This window comes from Elephas maximus, chromosome 5 (assembly GCF_024166365.1).
Source record: "Elephas maximus indicus isolate mEleMax1 chromosome 5, mEleMax1 primary haplotype, whole genome shotgun sequence".
NCBI lineage: Eukaryota > Metazoa > Chordata > Mammalia > Proboscidea > Elephantidae > Elephas > Elephas maximus.
Window position 1 is genome coordinate 64967239 of NC_064823.1, and position 20986 is coordinate 64988224.

The 20986-nt window shown below is 40.1% G+C and overlaps 1 protein-coding gene across 5 annotated transcripts in view; it reads right to left on the minus strand.

The window, feature by feature from the left end:
• CCSER1 (coiled-coil serine rich protein 1) overlaps window positions 1–17364 on the minus strand; it is a 1577476-nt gene extending 1560112 nt beyond the window's left edge. For all 5 annotated transcript variants that reach the window (XR_007517628.1, XM_049885715.1, XM_049885714.1 and 2 more), the window contains exon 1: window positions 16947–17364. The gene's annotated coding sequence lies outside the window, so the exon portion shown is untranslated. The remainder of the gene's footprint in view (window positions 1–16946) is intronic.
• Between the last annotated feature and the right edge of the window lie 3622 nt (window positions 17365–20986).

A 20986-nucleotide genomic window follows, 5' to 3' on the forward strand; every position in this document is an offset into this window, starting at 1 on the left:
TACACAAACTATCTATCCATAAATAATATGCAATTTTGACTTGCATGTTTTAAGACTAATATAAATGATTTTAAACTTCTATAAATGTATTCCTGTAGATAGTTTTACAGATATTCACTGTGAAAAATAATACTTCACTGAACATTATTTTTATGTTTCTTATGCACAGATGCAAGAATTTCTTTAGTGTAAAACCTAGGAGTGGAGCTGCTTGATCACAGGAATGCATATTTTCAACTTTACTAAATATTGGTGAATTGGTCTTCAAAGTATTAATAATGATTTACACTAAAGAAAAGAAAATCATAATAATAATACCCCATATCCACATCAAAACTTGGTATTGTCAAACCTTAATTTTTGCTGTTATGAGTGCTAAGGGTCTGGGTACCACTATGTTAATTTGTATTTCCCTAGTTATTAGTAAGATACAGCATATTTTCATTATTTTCCAGTGTTTCTTTCTTTATAAATTGCCATTTCGTATATTTTAGCCCTTTTTTTTTTTTCTGTTGGGTAGTTGGTCATAACATCATTGGCTTTTTGTTTTCATTATATATTCTGGCACTAATCCAGTTATATTTATTGCAAATATTATCTTCTAGTCTTCGATTTTTCTGTTCATTTAATTCATAGCATCTTTTGACATTCATATATTCTTAATTTTAATAAAATTATTAATAGTTTCCTTTGGGTTCTTGTTTTTAGGGCCTTGTTCAGACATCTTTCTCTGCCCGAAGGTAATCAAATGCTGTCCAATATTTTCTTCTATAAGGTTCAAGGTTTTGTGCATTTTTTTCACTTGTAATTTCTAAAAGATATAACTACAAGAAAATATTGAGTCTAATATACTGTACTTTATATGATATTCAATAAAAAATTTTTAAAGCATAACATAAGCCACATACTTCAACAAATTCAAACACTACCAGGAAATGCTGTAATAACAGAAGTGAGAATGGAAGGGAAAAACTGACTCATTCTCATTCTAGGAAGAATATCCAAGGTTTTATTGCTAAACAAGAAAACTGAATTTATTCATTGACCCATTCATTCAACAAAAATTTACTGAACGCCTGCTATATACCTATGTGTATGCACGTGTATGTGTGCTTGGTGCTTGCTAGGATATGGGAATACAAAGGTGGGAAGAAAAAACAGGTATGATCTCTGTTCTCACAAAGCTCATAGTCTAGGAGAAAAGAAAGATTATTTAAATAGTCTAGAAGAAAAGAAAGATTATTTAAATAATCTCACAAATAAACAAAATCACAGCTAAGATGTTGCCGCTGTCAAGTTTATTTCAACTCGTGGTGACCTCACGTGTGCACAGTAGAACTGCACTCCATAGAGTTTCCAAGGCAGTGACTTTTCAGAAGCAGATCGCCAGGCCTGTTTTCTGAGACGCCTCTGGTTAGATTTGAACCACCAACCTTTAGACTAGTAGTAGTGCATTTAACTGCACCACCCAGGGAGTCCTACAGCTACTATTAGCGTTATGAACAAAAAGTGTACGATGCTATGACAGCTTTAAAATAGTCTGCAGAAGTGATTCTTAAGCTGAGAGATAAAGTTTGGGAAGAAACTGGTTAAACAAAGCAGCAATGGGAGCACGTCCCAGGCAGAGGGAGGAACGTGTGCAAAGGTCACAGTTACTTCTTTTCTCCCTTCTTCCCCTTCGAATGAGCTAAGCAAAGTAACCACCCTCATACAGGATTTTTCCTTGGAGGCTCCCATGTATTCAGAAGTAAGCTTTGCTCATTTTTCATATATCCCACATTAGCTCTAGCATCTGGCACATAATGGATGTTTAATAAATATTAAGTGATTTGAAGTAAAATTGTTAAAGTTCCTGCTATTTTAATACATATGGTATCTCATTCTGAAAAACTGCACACACACACACACACACACACACACAATAAGACAGCTTATCCAAAAAATAGGGCTATGGTTTAAAAAAACAAAACAAAAAACTCATGTGTGTCAGAGTAGAACTATGCCCCGTGAGGTTTTTAATGGCTGATTTTTGGAAGCAGAAAGCCTCTGGGGTGGATTCAAATCACCAACTTTTCAGTTAGCAGTGAATATATTAAGCATTTTCACCACCCAGGGACTCGAGGGCTATAGTAGATCATTAAAAATCTAGGCAACTTTAATGCAAAGCTCAAACCAAAACCATAACAATTTTTATTAAAATCCTTGTATGCCTAAAAGGGCATTTAAAATTATTAATAAAAAGAATACAGGAAATACATAAGCTTTTTTCCTCTTTTTTTAAAGGTGAATGCAGCTTGATGAATAAGTTATAAAGAAAAGTTGAAGCTGTAAAGATGGGGGGGCAGACGCAATAAGCAACTAAAAATGTGGCCTAGCTATACCAAAAGACGACTATGGAGTAAAGAGACAGTATTGTATCCTTCTGTGGCATTTTGCTCTTTCCTGTATTACATACTTTCCATTCAGCAGTAGTTACTTGTGGAGTTAAACATTAATGCTGGGAAAGATACCATGCACAAACCAAGTTCTGTGTTTACCTGCATAATTCCTCTATTTACCTATTGTGAAGGAGCTAATACACGTTACAGAAAAATGCACTGTAGCAGAACAGGCTGTTCTTAATTGTCTGCTGTCAACTAGGTATCGCTCACAACTCAGAGTGGAGCAAAGGAAACTCCCCTGGTGGGTTAAAGTTGTCCTGGAAGGCTTCAAGAAGCTAAGCCTGTAATGACAGCAGAGATTTGCCAAAGCAGGAAGGATTAAATGCATATGTTGCGTGTGTGAAGGTGCTCTGAGTCACACGACCTTAACTAAGTGGCAGTTCTATGTTTGGATTAACTAGGTGCGGTGAGTTTGCAAAGGTCCTCAAAAGACAAGCAGACAAGTTCACAGTCACTGAAATAAAGAATAAAATGTACTTCTTGGCATGGAAAAGTGGAATGAATGAAGCACAAAATTAGAGCCTGTAAAGGTAATACATATTGTTACTATGCTTTCGGAAGAACAAGACTATTACTAAAACTTGACAGCCCGATACTCAGAACTGTTTGTATACTGAATTACCTTTGCATCTGTAGACTACTGATACAATTTCTTTACCGTGCTAAAATGAATGTACCCATGACGAACACTGTCTAAATGAGGCTGACCTGCAGCAGGCAAGCATAGCTTTCACAATCCAATTTTGAATAGAGTCATCCAGATACTAATAAGCATAAAGACCTGGCATATTACCCTTAATATAGGTTATTTTTCGTTGTTCATGGGTAAAAATGGTATTTAATTGGAAAAGTTGGAAAACACACATTTTCACCCTTTAAATTCACTTATACAGGCACCTGATACATTTGTGGAAACCCTGGTGGCATAGTGGTTAAGTGCTACTCTTCACTGGTTTTGCTTCTCTAGAGCACCCAGCCTAGGACAGTCCACATACTCTAAAACTGACCAATGCTTAAGTGTCTCTGACCAAAAGAAAGACATGTGTAAACCAACTGATTATATAAACCAGAAAGTGCTTGTTAACATATTATCACCAACCCTCTCAAAAAAAAGATCAAAAATTCCTAATAGAAGAAATTATATAAGACAGATCCCATGTAAGAAATCACATTACTATATACATGTGTAAGAGTATGTTTGTACATACCCATATATAACAAACATCCCAGTCAAAAATTTAAATTCCGTACTTGCGCAGGGTCTTAAACTGGTTTTGACGGAGTGTGAACTGCATTACTTTCTTCTGGCAGAGAATGTAATCACAGCAGGGACTCTCCACCTTTCCATGATCACACTCTGAATCAGAAGCAATCATCACTTTTGATCCCTAAGGAGTCCTAAGCTTGACTGAGAGCTGAGGACTCCCAGGCTACATTTATATAACACAAATGAGTCACATGATTGCTAAAGTCCATCTCTTTCCTCTAACAATTTCATTATAAAACACCTGAACAGTGAGCACACATACATAAGAAGGCCTGAAACTGTTTCGAGGGAATCTTTAGATGGATTAATCTCTAGTATTATTAGAAAATGTCTCTACTGGCTTCTAATCCATAAAATTAATGATGATCATGTTATTTGGGCTAATTTAAAATATTTAGCAAAAAAATTACTAGTTTACCAAACTAGTAATTTTTTTGCTAAATATTTTAGGATGGTTTCAGAAACCTTGTACTTTATATTTTAACACTTTAAATATTCCTTCTTTTACACCTACCTCAGTTATTTTGAATCCATATTATTTCTCTAGGTCACAGAGTTAGGTTCCCAAGGAGAAAATTACTAAAATACACAGCTTTTCTTTTTCTGTTTTATAATTGAAACATTCCTGCTGGCCACAGATGAAAAAACACACAAAGCAAGAAACACATGATCTGCAGAGTAGACAGCATATCTTCTTCAAATAAAGTGAAAATTAGAGTTATGAAGTGAAAATACTCCCCACCTAAAGGCCACACAACCACTTCCTATGGTTCAAGAATACGAACACAGGGAATTTATGACCAAAAGAGAAACTGTGGTACTTAAACTATTATCAAATTGTTCCAATAAGGGAAGATGCAGAGACACACACCACTTGGCAACATGGTCAATACCCCAACAGTGACAGTAAATAAAAGAGTTCTTCTATGATGATGTATTGCCTTATGGCCATGCTGGACACACAGGGCAAATATGGCTCTTGCATTATGGGTGGGTATGTGTGGGGGTCAGAGTACTGGAAACAAGCACATTCAATCTTTGTGACAAGCCAGGAGGTCATTAGTGTAGCTACAAGAAGCCATAAAAGGAAGTCTGCCAACTTTCATTCTCACCCAGAGCCATGGGTAGCATGAAAATAACCAGTGAAACCAGATGTTGTCAAGTCAACTCTGACTCACGGCAACCCCACGTGTGTCAGAGTAGAACTGTGCTCGTAAAATTTTCAATGGCTAATTTTTTGGAAGTAAATTGCCAGGCTTTTCTTCCAAGGCACTTCTGGGTGGACAAGAACCTCCAACCTTTCGGTTAGCAGCTCATTGCATTAACTATTTGCACCACCCATGGACTCCATGGGAGCTACCAAACCCCAAACCAAATTCATCGCTATCAAGTCAATTTCGACTCACAGCAATCCTAGAGGACGAAGTAGAACTGCCTCACAGGGTTTCCAAAGCTGTAAACCTTTACAGAAGCAGCCTGCCACATCTTTCTCCTGTGGAGCAGCTGGCTGGTTAGAACCACTGACCTCTTGGTTAGCAGCTGAGCTCTTAACTATTGTGCCACCAGGGCTCCTTATGGGAACTACCAAAAAACCCCAACCAAATCCATTGCCATCAAGTCACTTAAGACTCATAGTGACCCTACAGAATAGAACAGAACTGCCCCATAGGGTTTCTAAGGAGCAGCTACTGAATTCGAACTGCCGACCTTGTGGTTAGCAGCCAAGCTCTTAACCACTGCACCACCAGGGCTCCGTGAGAACTACCAAAACAAACGAAAAAACCCATTGCTGTCGAGTAGATTCCGATTCATAGCGACCTTACCAGGCACTCCTTGGAAACTCTATAGGGCAGTTTTACTCTGTCCTATTATTTTTTTTTTTTATAGGGTCAGGTCACTAGGAGTCAGAATGAGAACTACAGTGGGAACTAAACAGTAAGTTTCAGGATAGCAGGAACCATGCCTGTTTCATTAACCAATATATATAAACAGGGCCTAGCAATATTTGCTTAGTGAATAAGTGAGTTTTATCAATCAGCTTCACACGCCTTGGATGTGAACATTTCAAAATGTGAATCTAAACCAAAAACCCCCAACCTGTTGCTGTTGGGTCAATTCCAACCCATGCAACCCTGTAGGACAGAGTAGAACTGCCCACAGGGTTTCCAAGGCTGTCATCTTTACAGAAGCAGACTGCCACATCTCTAATCCGGTGGAACGGCTGGTGAGTTTGAACTGCCGACTTTTCAGTTAGCACCCGAGCACTTAATGGCTGCCCCACCAGGGCTCCTGAAATAGGGATCTAGGCAGTGGGAATCAGAAGGAGATATCAGATTCCAGAGGCCTTAAAAATGAAAAAACAAAGTGAATGTGGAGAAGCTAATCTGGATTCTGAGGTAGGGAGTGACAATCCAGACTCTCCGTTGACCCGTATTCTCCAGGTAAACATATGCTGCTGTTTGTTATTTCCTTAAACCTTGATAATCCCCTAATGCTCACAGTATGTATGCCACAGTTTCTCCAGTCCTTTCATTTACTACAAGACTCTTAGCCACTTCAGGTTTCTCAGTTCAAATTAACAACACATTTTCAGTTCACGACATAGCCAGTGAGGGTAATATTCAAAGTCAGGCTGGGTATGATTCAGGACAGTGGTTAGCACTGGAAGCAGTTCACATAAGATGGACAAAATTCAAGTCACTCTTAAACAGTAGTGTATTTATTAATTTGTCACTTACTAAAGATCTCCCACATGTCTGACTTAGGTCAGCTGCTGGAAAAACAGAAATAAAATAAACAATCCCTGCTCTCATAGAGCTCACAATCCAGTGGGCATGAAGCAAGCACTAAACTGCATTTTAAAATGAAGATTCAATAGTGATATACATAGGCTATTCTGAAGCTCAGGGTGGGCTTCTTGGGCGGGGATGGAGTGAGCTTCCTCAAATTTAATTTGAATTGAGCTTTGAATGAACAATTGGGATAAACCAAATGATGGAAGTTTATACCATCCACATGAATGATGCTGTCTCTAAAACTCAAAAACCCACTGCCATTGAGTTGATTCCAACTCACAGCAGCCCTAAAGGGCAGAGTAGAACTCCCCATAGAGTTTCCAAGGAGCGCCCGGTGGATTCGAACTGCTGACCTCTTGGTTAGCAGCTGTAGCACTTAACCACTATGCCACCAGGGTTTCCAAGGATTAGCAAAAATAAAAAGAACAAAATCGTTTTGCACAATTTTGCCAAAATAGGATTTCTGCACGAGTCTAGTACCCTGGATAGTTCCCTTGCAGCAAAGGTGACTGGAGAGACTGAGTCCAGCAGATAGAAAGGAAATTGGGGGTATTTCCAAAACTTCAAATTTAATCATTTGTCCCTATATTCAAGAGATAAAACTTTGGCTTTTATAATACCTGATCTGTTAATGTCCTCCATCGAACACCTGGGGCATCATCCAATGAACCTGATTCTCCTCAGAAACACCCTCAAAAAGCAAATCCTTCCTTCTCTTAACCGGAGAGCTGGTGCTTTAAGAACTTTATCCCCTGCATGTTCAGAGCAGGGCTTGAACGTGGGGCCCTCAGGATTCTCCCAGAGATGCTTCAGAATAAACTGTCCCTGTAATCAACTTAGACCCGCCCATTCCAGGGCCTTTCGGAAGCTGGACTGATACTAATGAAGAAAATATTTTCCCAATACCTCCATCTTGAGGTACACTGCAGAAAATACCCCTGAAGTCAATTTTACCAATAATATTACTAAATTTTTATATATGTATGTACAAAGTTGTAATGTTTTCTTAAATGCCCTGATTTAGTAATCTGAACATTATTTTCAAAATTACTCCTGTAAGAGGTACATTCTAACTTTGAAGTAACTCATTTATTAATGAATACTTCAGGTAATCTTGGGTTTGTCTGTACATAAATATATTAAAAATTGAACATTGGAGCAGCTATCCCCGAACTATTGGCCAAATATGTAAGTTTCCTTTGAAAGTTCAGGAGTCCTAATATGTAGACCCACTGGTTTTGCTACCTACAGAATATTTTCAAAACTGAAATAAGTTACTCTTCATCTGTATTTATAATACGGAGTGCAAGTTTGGTTAGGTAGTATTTGTATTTTCTTTCTTTTCTTAACTCTCTCATCTGATCTTTCTAGATATAGGTATGCTTTTCTCCCTTCAGATTTTGGCTGAATGTCCTGAAGAAAACTGTATGTTAGAAGGAGTCATGTAACATTCATATTTCATATATTCAGCTCTAATGCTCTGGTAACTGCTATCCTTATAAATAAATAAAAACTAAACAAATATAAAAATGGTTGTCTAAAAGGAGAATTGCCTAGAATGGTAAACATTTGCATTTATTTGTACAGTGATTTTATTCATGTACACATGGTTGGTTTTATTTATAAACTTTATATAGGTTTATGATACAGTGTTTCCTGCTATTTCCAACACACACACACACAATAAAATCTCATTAACTGAATCACAGTATTTTACTAATTTCAGTGAATAGCTACATAAAAAATATGCCAAGTTAGTCTATATTTGGTTGATGAAGAAGGTCTATCACCAAGGCTCTCTCAAGAGTTAAATTAAGGTAGTGTGCCTGGCTTACCAAACAATTCTTGAGCACAGGAATACCTCTAGGTTTCATTAAGAAATGAAGAAAATTAGAGAATGCATCACACCGTCTGGATTATGTTTCCTCAGCTGTTCTACATTCCAAACATTTTCAAGTAAGGTTGAGGAGAATGCAGAACAGCCAGATAATCTTGAAATTAATAACTGACTAGAAAAACAGGCAAACCCTAAAGAATTCATATGCACATATTTGTACATATATATCACATGTGGGCATCAAGCAATACAGGGAAAAACATGTATTTCATTTATTGTGGATTAAGCTATTCAGGAACCATCACAGGTTATCGGTTAATTTATGCTTTATTTTTAGAATTACACCCATAGGAGCTGCATTCTCTTTGAAACAGATTGACTTGTACCAAACAAGCATTTATAAAATGTTTTTTGTCAATGATAAGGTAGCTTCACAGCGTGACATAGCCAGGTAAGGAAAAGTTACAGGCAACAAAATGAGGTAGTCTAGGGATGGGCAGAACACAGTACTAGAGTTTTACTGGAGTCTCAGAGGCACTATTAAGACCCAGCTATAAATTTTTTTTTTTTTTTTAATAAATATATACTACCAAGAAGTCCAACCAGCCTGAATATATGGAGATATGGCAATGTGCCATCCAGCTGTCATCTTAGAGGTCCTAGAGTGAGTAGTGAAGATGAAGCCTAGAAGCCTCTCCGAGCTGGCAATCTTTAGAGATCCAGGAAAGTAGTTATATTTTGGGAAGTCTGTGAGCAGATAAAAAGGCTCAGGAAACAAGATAGTTCCAGAGCAGGATCCCAGTCTTTGAAGAAATCAAGAAAACTCCATCACAAAAAGGTCCTGCCCAAGTGAGATTTGGTAATTTATCAAGGCATAGGGAAGAAAGTTAGGTGAGAAATCATTTTCAGTCATAAGACAGAAGTCAAATTACCAGAAAAATGTTTTAGGGTTAGAGTTGGATTTGCATCAAAGGTGGCTCAATGTTAAGTCCCAAAGTGTCGAGCTGTTGTTTTTGTTAGGTGCCATGGAGTTAGTTCCGACTCACAGCCACCCTATGTACAACAGAACACTGCCTGGTTCTGCACAACCATACAGTCATTGCTATTCGAGCCCATGGCTGCAGAAACTGTGTCGATCCATCTCATTGAGGGTCTTCCTCTTTTTCACTGACCCTCTATATTACCAAGCATATTGTCTTTCTCCAGGGACTGATCCCTCCCGATGGCATGTCCAAAGTACATGAAACAAAGTCTCACCATCTTTGCTTCTAAGGTGCACTCTGGCTGTACTTCTTCCAAGACAGATTTATCCTTCTTTTGGCAGTCAATGGTATATTTAATATTCTTCACCAACACCATAATTCAAATGCATCTTCTTCAGTCTTTCTTATTCATTGTCCAGCTTTCACAAGCATATGAGGTGACTGAAAATACCATGGACTTGGATGAGGTGCACCTTAGCCTTCAAAGTGATATCTTTGCTTTTTAACACTTTAAGAAGGTCTTTTGTAGCAGACTTGCCAAATGCAATATGGTGTTTGATTTCTTGACTGCTGCTTCCACGGGCGTTGATTGTGAATCCAAGTAAAATCAAATCCTTAACAACTTCAGTATTTTCTCTGTTTAGAAACCAGCTAATCTTCCCACTACATAAAAGCATAGGTTCTAAATTTGGGGGACAACCAAAACCTGATTTAACGATTAAATGTCTTCACCCTCAGAGACAGATGTTTACAACAGCTTCAGAACAGGTGATACGTGAAATGCTTGGTTAAACAATTATCTTTTCTCCATAATTTTATGCATCTAATTTTATTCAGAAACCCTTGTGGTGTAGTGGTTCAGTGCTGCGGCTGTGAACCAAAGGGTTGGCAGTTCAAATCCACCAGGCGCTCCTTGGAAATTCTATGGGGCAGTTCTACTCTGTCCTATAAGGTCGCTATGAGTCAGAATTGACTCGATGGCACTGGGTTTGGTTTTGGTTTCTGGTTTAATTTTATTCATGTTATTGACTGATTTAACCACATTACAAGATGTACGACTTTGTATAATCAGTCTAGTAGAGAACTTTTGGATAGCAAATTTTAACTCTCTGTTGTCCATGGACTTCTACAGAATTCAGCCTTTAAAAATGTCCATTGCTACAAGCACTGGAACACTGATTAAACTCATGTCTAAATAGAGGACTTGAAGATAAAAAGTTAAAACAGACTAATTTGAGTCTGATATTACCAACTAACCACATTTCCAAAACAAGTTAGATTAACAGAATGCAACTAAGATCAGCATATTTTGAGTAAGATACTTAAAGTTTTGTCTTAACCTTTCCAGAAGATAAGCTGCAAATTTCCAAATATGGAGCAGAATATCTAAAGTGTGAACATTCTCTGCATAAAGGAGCTGGTCTCAAAAATTATACTTGGTTATGTCTTAGGTTTCCATTTAAGAGTTGTGAGATTCAGACTAAAGTATCCCAAATAAGGTAAGAAAATTGTGGTTGAATGGCACTGAGAATGCATAACATTAGTACTGAAGAGAACAGTAAGGAGCTGGCAGTGGCAGGCTTGCAAGTCCTCCATCACCTGTTCCAATCACCCAACAAGCATCATTAAAGATGGCTGCAACAGGGCCGGTAACACACCAATATTGCTTGGCCCTCATCTAAATCAGGACTAAAGAGAAGGTAAACTCCTTCAAACATTGTCTGTCAACTGGTTATACAATTTTTGCATCATTGTAATAATAATAATAAAGAATCAAAGCTTGGTCTACATAGTTTCACAGACCACAGAACAGAGCCTCGGTTTCCTAATCTCTGAAGTATGTACAAAAACAACTGCATAATATTGGAAGAATTACATGGCATAATGTGTGTCAAGTGCTTACCATGTAGGAAGCACTCAGCCCCTTATAGCCATTGCTGCTGATGTTAATAAAATAGTATCTCAGTAGTTGCAAAATGGAGCCCAGGTGGCAAAGCGGTTAAGAGCTCAGGCTGCTAACCAAGAGGTGGGCAGTTCAAATTCACCAGCCACTTCTTGGAAACCCAATGGGGCAGTTCTACTCTGTCCTACAGGGTTACTATGAGTCAGAATCGAAAAGACGGCAACAAGTAGTTGCAAAACAGAAAATAAGCCCTGTGTCTGCATATGTTCTTGGGCTCCTTTTATTTTTAAAACTTTCTTAAAGTGCCTCGCTTTGGAAGAAATAAAACAACCTTAGAACTGGGGGCGAGATGCTCTTTCATTTATTCAGACATTTGTTCAAAATTTTTTGGGCACCTACTATATGTCAGATACTGCTAATACCTGAAGATACAATATATGAACCAATCAGGACAGTCTTGCTTTACGGAGCTGTCAGTTAGTAACAATCAACAGTGCACAGGAATTGGCAACTCATTTAAATTTATTGTCAAAAAAATACAGTTAATACAAAAAATACAGATGAAAATTTTTCTCATGTACAGTGTAATATTTTCCAGGTCTCAATAGTTAAACCTTAGTTATTTCTACTAATTGAGAAAGTACTTAGAGTAAATATCTCAGATACTATAAAACTTTCTAGGTCAGTAGTTCACAAACTTTAGAGAGCATAAAAATCATATAGAGGGCCCCACCCCAGAGTTAATTATTCAATAGGTCCGAGGTGGGGCTCAAGAATTAGAATTTTAACAAATTCACAGACGATGCCGCTGCTGCTGCTGCTTTTGGAGGGTGGGGGGAAAGAACCACAGCCATACGGTAAGAATTTGCCATTAGATAATAAGATATCTCTTTATAAATGACCTTTAGATTTTCTTCAATATCAGAACTTAGTTACAGCATTCAAGAATTTATAATCACTTTAACTAAAATTTATTTATTGAATACAGTATACATTACGTAGAACCAAAAGTCTTCTTTAAATGAAGCTAGGTAAAGGACCAGGGATTTGACCAAGCAACAAATTTCATTTGTGAATGATTTAAGCAGAAATCTTTTAACAATTTTTAACATCATACTACCAACCTAGAAAATATTTACAACCACCATTTTTTTTTTTTTTTTGCTATTCAGCCCACATGAAAAATAGCTTAAAATGTAATACTGTTGTTTAAAATAAGAACTGGTAATAACAGTTTAGCACTGTATCAACTGCAGTTTAGGCCTTTCGACTTCGCATTTTTACTTTATATTTCATTTAAACTTCATAACAAAACACAGTTCTTTTGTTACAGTGCTTTTCATCAATCGCTCCATCTTTCCCTACTGCTTCTCCTATCCCAGACTTTATGTTTTATTGTCAGTTGACACTCTTGCGTAGTGAAGATACTATTGCTGATAGAAGTGCATGTCCTCTATATAAGGCAAACAGATTTTGTCACTATCCAATAAGGAAATCATGCAGAATCTGTCAGTCATACAGCACGCAAGACCGCATTATCAAAGTGATACACCTGTGACATATAGTCCAAAACCAAACTGGAAAGAGACCAACTGACAGATAGGCTGGTTTGTACTCTATGCTGGAAATCATCCCATTCCTGCATGAATAAGAAATTGGTGATTTAATAGGCTCTTCACTTTTACAGTAACTCATCTATTTACTGTCAACAAAACATATATGAAAATCTTCTAATTCAACTAATCTGGAAGTAATTCCTTTATATTATTTATTGATACACATATCTAATATCTTTACTGTCACCACAATATATTTCTGGGGTGTCATATTGAACAAGCAGGCTCAAAATCAACTCAGATGTTTTCCATTGTATTCTTAAAATGAAGAAACGCATTTCACAGTTTTGTATTTGTCTAAAACAAATAACACACATACAGTCAAGGAAAAAAACAGCTAAGACTACACTAATTAAAGACATGTCATGCGCCTAGTATTACCTCACTGCATTTACCAGATAATAGTTTACGTATCTTTAAAGTTGTTACAACAATTCTAAAATGTTTCCCACAGCCCCTGCATCACAGATCTTTACTAATGGAAATTAATGAAAGAATAGATTGTTACCTGGATGTGCTCTAGTAACTTTAAAATTAAAAAAAGAAAATAATTACCTAATGGGCTATGCATTTTATATGAATAAAATGTTCAGCATTCAACTTAGGCTCACTACTGATACTACTGTTGTATACATCATCACATTTTTTTGCTTTAGAGCAAATGTAAAGAGGGTTGGAATGGAACAAGGAAGCACTCAAAATACCTTGCTATAAAAGAGGTCGTACAAGCACTACCTTGTAATTAACACCAAACTCAGCACTTTAGTGTGTTGTCATTTCATTTAAACATTTAGAGTAAGTCTTCCCTACAAATATATATTGAATTTTTTAATCATGAAAAAAAAAACTCAAAAAGGCAACATAAATTCGAAGATTTGCCTCCTTGCACTAAATACTGACAATTAATACCACGAATAGAATGCAGAGAACACTGCACATCAAAAACAGACTCAGCCTGCACTCTGCACAACAAATTCAACTACTCTGCAATATCCAAATGATTTTCAGAACAAACTTTTCCCCCCTTGTGTCTTTCGTTCTTTTCTATAATTCCAGGAGACTTGGATTCTCTACCTTATATCTCTTATCTACAATCTACTAAATCCCATTTATCCTTTAAGACCAAGACCAAGCAAGTCTTACCTACCCCTGAACCCTCTGCAGACAAAACCCAGTCTGAATGTTACTGGCATGTTCAGAACTCCTGCAGTCCTTATTTGATATGCAATTTCTTATTGTCATGGGTTGTTAATTCTATGTTCACCCAGGAGCATCAGATTTCTACCAACTAAAGAGTCAGCTCCTAAAGGGCAAGGAGCAAAGGAAGCCTTATGCTCTTCCCCAATGCCTAGACAGTGCCTTGCACACTATAGGCCCTTTGTTATGAATATTATTAAGCATACAAAAATGCAATAAAAAGCTGAATAACTATTAATCTTTAAAATATAATGGTTCATTTTCTAACTCAAGTTTAATGAAATTAACATTCTGTCTTCATAATAAGCATTTGCTAATTCCTCACGATGTCAAAAAACAAGATACTCATAAATATGACTTTTTAATGATTGCAATGATACAGTTTGAGTACAATTTTTAGATTCATATTTTTTGTTTTATTGTACTTTAGATGAAGGTTTACTGAGTAAATTAGTTTCTCATTAAACAATACACATATTGTTTTGTGACACTGGTTGCCATTATCAAGCACATTTAGCTCCCCATTCTCTCTGCTTCCAATGATTGGGGAAAGTTAAGTTAATGACTTTCAGAGTGGGGTTCTCTGTGTAGGTTCTAACCTAATATATACAACTGCACATGCTCCAATATTGAAAATGAATTTGAATCCACTGTGAACCTAATCAAATCAAAATACCAAATCATTACATATGCTTTGTCTTTCAAATAAACAGGACTACTAAGGAAAGCTACTTTCACTATGTTGGTAAGCTTTGATCAAAATAAGGAGCTCTTTAACATCTAAACCAAAAAAACCAAACCCACTGCCGTCAATTCCGACTCTTAGTGACCCTATAGGGCAGAGTAGAACTGCCCGATAGAGTTTCCAAGGAGCGCCTGGTGGATTTGAACTGCCGACCTCTTGGTTAGTAGCCATAGCACTTAACCACTAAGCCACCAGAGATTCCCTTTAACATCTAGTGAAGACAAATCACTCTGATAATGGGTTGATAGCATAGCTCTCTTTTTCCTCTGTGAACTTGCTGAAGGGGAGGCAACAACATGGAATTTCCATGTTTTAAAAACATTGTGTTTGGCAGGCACTTAGAGATAGCCCAATTTAAAATAACATGACTCCCCTCTATTTATAAGCCACAACCCAGTCATTACTTCTATAAAACGAAAGGTTGCTACTTCTAAGAACAAACATAAATTTGCTCAAGCATCATTGCTTGATACTGCCCCAAATCATCTCTAAGGTTCAAAAGTTATGTCTTTGAAATCTGTACCTGTTACAAAGCAAAGAGAAACAGAAACAAACTGATTATGTCATATCCTAGATTTACAGTAGTTCAGTTCTTCCTTAAGAACTAGTTTTTAGCATATGGGTAGTAATAGATATAAATCCACCTAGGTGTCTGCTTCTCTGACCTCCTCAAGATTTCTACCAAAACCAGCTTTATGTAAAATGTGCGTGCGTGTATATATACATACACACACACATATACACACATGCACACACAAAAAAATAGATTTTAATAGCCTTTGGGGGTGGGCTACGTGTTAAATTTTAGTAGGAAGGTATTCATTCAACAGAAGGTTGAAGGTATACCAAAGGTATCAGAAATGAAAGCTGTTGAAACCAAGCAGGTATTTTCTGTCTTGAGGGTACTACTGATGGCCTGAAGACGCAAGAGAAGTGGAGAATAAGCACTTAAAAACATAAAAGGGCAAGAGATCAGTGCCTTCTGAGAAGCTTTTTATTTTTTTCCTACCTGAAAAAGGCATGTTATTTTCTGATTCCCTTCATTTCACAGTCTAGGTCCCACGAGACGGGGGGGGAAAAAAGCAGAAATGCTTCTAATTCTGAGACACAGAGAGGTAATATATCTCAGTATACACTGAAGGAAACCCCGAGAAATTTCACAACTCTTTGCCATAAATAGCCTTTCTTCTCAGTCTGGATACCTCCTCCTCTACATCAGCAAGGCTCAGCCTCCACGCGCTGAGAAGCACCATTCACAAATCTCTTCGTCACCTATTTGCGCACCCGTACCCTTGCTGACACCGTGTGTACGAGTCTCTGAGACACAAGCCGAAATATGAGTGGGTCCAGATGGCCACCTGCGGTTTCAGCTCTGGGCTGACTTTCTTCTCAGGTGGACCAACGCCTTGATTCGTCCGGAAAGCGATCACACACACACCGTCGCATACACCATCACACACACACACACAATCACACCCTGGAGCCCCTGACGAGCCACCACAAAGCAATTTGTTCACTCTAAGTCTCTGCTGTTCCTGCAGCCGCTCGGGAGATTCTCGTCTCCAATCCAGGAAGGCAGCGCCAGAGAAAAAGCAGGCGGAGGCAAGAGGCGGTCCCGGCCCCAGCACTGCGGTTCCTCCGGGAGCCCCAGGCTCCCCGCCCCCTACCTTTCCTTCCCCCTCCTCGCCCCCGCCCCCACCCCGGCATCCGCAGCCCGGGGCGCCAGCGCCAGCCAGCCGCCCCTACCTGCGGGACGCAAGAGGTGAGGCAGGGAAGCGGCCCCGAGCCTGCGCCAACTCTTGCCTCGGTTGCCGGCCGCGCTCCGCATCCCCCTTGGAGCGGCCGCGGCGGCCAGGGGCGGGGGGCGCGCAGGAGCGCGGAGGAAATGGCCACACAGCGCGCCAAGTCGCCGGCCCGCGGCCAGCGAGCCAGCCCCCGCCACCCTCCCACCCCGCCCGCAAAGCCAGGTCTCCGCGCCACGCACTCCGGGCCCGGTCCGCGGCCGGCACCCCGGGCCTGGGCTGAAGCTGCTCCCGAAACGGCCCGGGAACAGTACGGTCACCTGCCGGGCAGTCATCCGGCGCCCGCCTGGGGCCGGCCCCAGCACAGCGCCGACGCGACGCGCTACCGCGGGGCGCGGGGGCTCCGGGGGGCGTTACTACCTTGAGGGCTGCGCGCCGCTTGTTAAGCCTCCTCCGGGGCACTCAGGGAATTATGTCTTCGGGGCACGGGGGTGTCCTTCCTGGTCCCCCTCCTCTGCCCTCCCTCCCCTTCTCGGCTTCGGGCTCCTTCTCTCCACTCCCAGTTGCACAGAGTCGAGCTGCGTTATTTAATAATCCTCCGGTTCCTCCTGCCTGCGCCGGCGGAGCAGCTCCGCCTGAGCCACCGCTTCCCAGTCAGTCATGTTGTTATGAGAGAGAGAGGCGGATTGGCAGTCAGTCGGCGACTATTTGCGGTGAGAGAGAGAAGAGCAGAGCAAGAGGAGGGCAGGGGAGGGACGTGGGGAGGCGCTTCCAAGTGTGTGAGCGCGCGGACTGTGACTGTGCGGGGAGCACGGGAGACACCTCCCCGCCAGGCCGCGCTCCCCGGCTGTGAAGAGGGCGGCGGCGAGCGCCGCCCTTATAGGGGTTGGGAGGTGGGGGTTGGGCAGGCGCGGGGGCAGCCTCCAGGGCGGCGCCGGGCCAACTGCGTCCGCCGGCTACACGCAGGCATACTCTTACATTCACGCGCGCGCACCCACTGCTGGCCGGCTGCTGAGTTTTCATTTCAGGGGCAGCAGTATCGGACCGTGCTGACTTGGCTTTCCTCTTAGACCATCCTTGTATGTACGTCGTGCCCAAGTGCATTGGCAGGTTCAGAGAAGAGGGGGAGTCTAAAGTGCTATAAGGGAACCGAGGGGACGCTGGAAATACACTGCATCTTTTCTCTCCAAGCCAACTCAGGGGAGGGGGAGGGTCTTTCTTCTCTGATCCTTCCCACTCAACCTGTTCATATCCTGACACGTCTCTCCCCTCGACACTACCAGGGAAAGAAACCTGGCTTCTTTCCTCTAAGCAGATCACACCTCCCAGGAACCACTTACAGCAATCAATTCTTCTGTAAGATAATTGAAGTTTTGCTGCTGTGACCTGGAGTGGGACTTGTGTTCCTATCATAGGTTCTTGACAACACGGGACATTACAAACAGAACCAGCTACCAATTTGACATCATTGGACTGATGGCCCTGTAGGAAAAATATTGCCAGTTTACAGAAGGGGAAGACTTCTGATGCATGCTGCTGTTGCTTACCTAATTTAATTTTCACTTGATCGTCTCTCCACTTGTACTGCCCCATTTCCTTTCAGGTTTACACTGAATCTTGAACTCTTTCCCATCCATCCTTATCCTCCTCTCCATTCCTATGTGTTTATTTATGCCTTTAGTGGGCAATATACCAAATGTGGTGCATTTAACTAAGTTTTTTTTTTTTTTTTCTGTATCAGAACTATTGTTTAACCCTTTCTAGTGGAAAGTAGGACCGATTCTAGGTATATAATACATTTCCAGTGCTAAATTTGTACACCCCACAACAACTCCGTTAACCCCTTACTAGCCTTCTGCCCAGATTATAGGATTTTTATGATGTTAAGTGCTATGGCTGCTAACCAAAAGGTCGGCAGTTCGAATCCATCAGGCGCTCCTTGGAAACCCTAGGAGGCAGTTCTACTCTGTCCTATAGGGTCACCATGAGTCAGAATTGACTCTACAGCAATGGGTTTTGGTATGGTGCACAGCTGTATTGGGAAAGAATTTCCAGGAAGCAAGCAATCTGTGCTTCATTCGTGATTTTGTGTGTGTGTGTGTACCCTGTATAATCCAGCTGATCACAATCTGACTCCTGACACTCTTGACATGTGGATAGCATAAGGGTAAAACCAAGGTGTACTTGACTGAGTCTTAGTGGTTAATGTGTATTTAAGCAAGTGGACAACCGTGGGAAACTTTACTTCAGAAATGTGACAAAAGAGAGGTAAGAAACTTTAGGAGGCTAAGGCGATAGTGGCAAGTTTGTCAACGCATATCTTCTTCCCCCCTTACTTAGTAGCTTTTAAGCATTGCTACCTTTTCAGATTTTTGTCATTATACATCCTCCATATATTTTAGCTTTTTCTCATTGTTTTTTTTCTCCCTAATTCTTTCATGTCTCACGTAAAGGGTTTGGATCATATAATCAAGACCTAGTAAAGAAAAGGTGTTAATGGAAGTGATTGGAAAGAAAGGGCAGCAAAGTAGACAAATATATCAGTAGCACGCAAATGCAATACCTCATGGCTTCTTTGATTAAGCGTTTGAAAATGGGTGTACTAGCAAAGGATGCTGGAATGTAATGTGTCCTATGAGGCAGCTAAGGAGCCCTGGTGGTGCAGTTCTTAGAATGCTTGACTGCTAACTGAAAAATCTGTGGTTCAAACCCACCAGCCACTCCGAGGGAGAAGGATGTGGCGGTCTGCTTTAGTAAAGATTACAGCCTTGGAAATCCTATGGAGCAGTTCTACTCTGTCCTTTAGGGTCTCTGTGAATCAGAACTAACTGCTGTGGATTTGGTTTGGTTTGGGATGAGGCAGTTGTTACCATTTCCTCAACTTTACAAATCAGGAAAGTCACGTTTTAGGAGGGTAAGAAGGTAGCACAGTGATTAAGAGCTCAGGTACTAACCAGAAGTTCGACAACTTGAAGCCACCAGCCACTCCACAAAGATTACAGCCTTGGAAACCCTATGGGGCAGTTCTGCTCTATCCTACAGGGTAGCTATGAGTCAGAATCAACCCAGTGGCAATGGGTTTGGTTTGGTTTGTTTTAAATAGCTAATTTAAGGTCATATACAGAGTAAGTGATTCAGGTGGAACTCAACCTAAGCCTTTCTTAACTGTCCATACTACTTCTCTTTCTGAGCTTCTGGCTTAGATAAAAATCTTAAGAACTTCCATACAGCTTTGATAATTATGAAAATAACCTTGCTTGCTGAAAGTGAAGACCGTTTAAAGCACGTGCTAATGAAGATCAAAAACCACAGCCTTCAGTGTGTATTACACCTCAAAATAAAGAAAACAAGTCCTCACAACAGGACCAATAAGCAACATCATGATAAATGGACAAAAGACTGAAGCTGTCAAGGGTTTCATTTTACTTAGATCCACAATCAATGCTCATGGAAGCAGCAATCAAGAAATCAAGTGACACACTACATTGGGCAAATCTGCTGCAAAAGATCTCTTTAAAGTGTTACAAAGCAAAGATGTCAGTTTAAGGACTAAGGTGCACCTGACCCAAGCTATGGTGTTTTATAATTGCCTTATATGCATGTGAAAGCTGGACATTGAATAAGGAAAACTGAGGAAGAATTGACACATTTGAATTACAGGGTTAACAAGGAATATTGGATACACCATGGACTAGCAGAAGAATGAACATATCCGTCTTGGAAGAATCACAACCAGAATGCTCCTTAGAAGCAAGGATGGTGAGACTTTGTCTCACGTACTTTGGACATGTTATCAAGAGGGACCGGAAGGACATTGTGCTTGATAAAGTAGAAGGTTAGCAAAAAAGAGGAAGATCCTCAACAAGATGGATTGACGCGGTGGATCCAACAGTGGCCTCGAGCATAACAACGATGGTGAGGATGGCGCAGGACCAGGCAGTGTTTCATTCTGTTTTACGTAGGGTCGCTATGAGTCAGAATGGACTGGATGGCACTAAGAACAACAACAACACAATCCCTTGGTGTTTTCCTCCTACCTCCTTCCTTCCTTTTCCAGTGCCAGAGAGATATAAAAAATGTTCCTTTTTTTTAGAATTAGGCAAGGAGTAAAAGAGCCGTAACTTCGTGCACTCAAAGATGGAAAGGGTTAGGGCCCTTCTCTCCAAAACTAAATCCATTGCCATGGAGTTGATTCCAACTCTTGGCGACTCTATAGGAGTTTCCCCAAAGGGTTTCCCAGGAGCAACTGATGGATTCTAACTGCCAACCTTTTTGGTTAGCAGCCATAGCAATTAATCACTACGTCACCTGGGCTTCCTTCAGTCTGAAGTCCTTACTAAAGGAATACGTCTGTCACTGCAAAAGGAAATTTCTTAGAAAAGATATTTCTAAACATTTGCATTTAGTAAATGAATATGTGAATTATTCAAGAGCTGTAAACAGGCACTAAAAAAAAATAC